Source organism: Mandrillus leucophaeus, unplaced genomic scaffold (assembly GCF_000951045.1).
Source record: "Mandrillus leucophaeus isolate KB7577 unplaced genomic scaffold, Mleu.le_1.0 Scaffold88, whole genome shotgun sequence".
NCBI classification, from domain to species: Eukaryota; Metazoa; Chordata; class Mammalia; order Primates; family Cercopithecidae; genus Mandrillus; species Mandrillus leucophaeus.
In genome coordinates this window covers 4160064-4162477 of record NW_012109585.1, presented here as the reverse complement: position 1 = coordinate 4162477, position 2414 = coordinate 4160064, and the positions used below count along the sequence as shown (strand labels likewise).

Genomic DNA, 2414 nt, shown 5'->3' with positions numbered 1-2414 from the left:
TCAGGAGATGGAGACCATCCTGGCTAACACGGTGAAACCCTGTCTCTACTAAAAAAAAAAAATACAAAAAACTAGCCGGGCAAGGTGGTGGGCGCCTATAGTCCCAGCTACTCGGGAGGCTGAGGCAGGAGAATGGCGTAAACCAAGGAGGCGGAGCCTGCAGTGAGCTGAGATCCGGCCACTGCACTCCAGCCTGGGCGACAGAGCCAGACTCCGTTTCAAAAAAAAAAAAAAAAAAAAAATCATTATAGAGAAATGGGTTAATAATATGTACAGGCAATAAATGAAATCTGAAAGGCCAAACATAAGGAACACTCAACTTTACCAGAAGCAAAACTAACACTATGGATACTTCTCTAGATTGAAAAAAATCAAGAAACTGATACTAATTGTTGGGCAACAGTGGAAAGGAAACACGAACTCTACAGAGAGTATAAACTGGTATAACCCCTTTGAAAGCTAATCCAGCACTCCTCAGTTAAAACTGAATATGTATATATATTGTAACCAGGAAATTCCAAATACCCCAGACACATGTGTAAGACTATTTGGTGTAGGAACAAAGCAGGAAAAGCCCCCAAAATTCCCTTAATAGGAGAGTAATTACTTCATAAAGTTTCAAGAAGCTGATTACCTAGACTATACATACCAGCATAAAGACCAAAATCAATACTGAAAGTGTTTTCAGTTGTAGAATCTAGGCAGTGGCTACATGGGTGTCTACTGTGACAAAAATTCTTTCAATTTTTCTGTATGGTTAAAACTTTTTCATAGCAAAATATTGGAGGAATAAACAATGCTGAGAGAAAATGACAGGGTCAAGAAATTATACTGCCAGGATACAAAAAAAAAAAAAAAGAAAACAATTTCAATAAGGAAAAGCCAAGCAATGGGTTTTTTGTTTGTTTTTGAGACAAGGTCTCACTGTGTCACCCAGGCTGGAATGCAGTGCCCTGATCATGGCTCACTCGACCTCCTGTGCTTGAACGATCCTCTCACCTCAGCCTCCCGAGTAGCCTGGCTCATTTTTGTATTTTGTTTCTGTAGACATAATGTTTCATCATGTTGCAAACTCCTGAACTCAAGCAATTCACCCACCTTGCTCTCCCAAAGTGTTGGGATTACAAGTATGAGCCACCGTGCCTGGCCAGCAAAAGGTTTTTGTTTTTGTTTTAATTTTGAGACGGAGTTTCACTCTTGTTGCCCAGGCTGGAGTGCAATGGCGCTATCTTGGCTCACTGCAACCTCCACCTCTTGGGTTCAAGCAATTCTGCCTCGGCCTCCTGAGAAGCTGGGATTACAGGTACCTGCCACAATGCCCAGCTAATTTTTTTTAATATTTTTAGTTGGCCAGGTTGGTCTCGAACTCCTGACCTCAGATGATCCACCCGCCTTGGCCTCCCAAAGTGCTGGGATTACAGGCATGAGCCACCGCGACCAGCTAAGGGTTTTTAATGAAATAAATAATAGCTTCTTAAGAAGTATTCCACTTATATAAGAAAAGAAACAAATGTCAATTAATATTTGCTTATCCAGGCATTTAAAACACTCTAAACTTGGGTGCAGTGGCTCATACTTGTAATCCCAGCACTTTTGGAGGCTGAGGCAGGATGACTGCTTAAGGCCAGAAGTTCAAGACTAGCCTCCTGGGCAATATAGAGAGACCCCATCTCTACAAAAAATGATGATGATAATAATAATAGGCTGGACACTGTGGCTCACACCTGTAATCCTAGCACTTTGGGAGGCCGAGGTGGGTGACTTAGTTGAGCCCAGAAGTTCAAGACCAGCCTGGGTAACATGGTGAAACCCTGTCTCTATAAAATATACAAAAATGAGATAGGAGTGGTTGTGCACACCGATGGTCCCAGCTACTCAGAAGGTTGAGGCAAGAGAATCACTTGAGCCCAGGAGGTTAACGCTGTAGTGAGCCATGACTGTGCCACTGCACTCCAACCTGGGCAAGAGTGTGACATTCTGTCCAAAAAAAAAAAAAAAAGAAAATCACTACCACTACTAACAAAAAACAAAAATCTAAAAATAAAAAACTCTTAAAAGGATATATAAGAAACTAACGCCTAGGTTCACAATGGGTGGCGCCAGGAAGTCTCTACAAAAATAAAAAAATTAGCTGGGCATGGTAGCGGGTGCCTGTAATCCCAGCTACTCGAGGGGATGAGGCAGGAAAATCACCTGAACCCAAGAAGCAGAGGTTGCAGTAAGCTGAGATCGTGCCACTGCACTCCAGCCTGGGCGACAGAGTGAGACTCTGTCTCAGAAAAAAAAAAAAGGCCAGGTGCAATGGCTCACGCCTGTAATCCCAGCACTTTGGGAGGCCAAGACGGGCAGATCACAAGGTCAGGAATTCACTGACCAACACAGTGAAACCCCGTCTCTACTAAAAAATACAAAAA

General features: G+C 42.8%; 1 protein-coding gene across 4 annotated transcripts in view; it reads right to left on the bottom strand.

The window, feature by feature from the left end:
• The window catches only part of SKP1 (S-phase kinase-associated protein 1), a 24370-nt gene that overhangs the window by 4300 nt on the left and 17656 nt on the right, over window positions 1-2414 (bottom strand). The window lies entirely within an intron of this gene.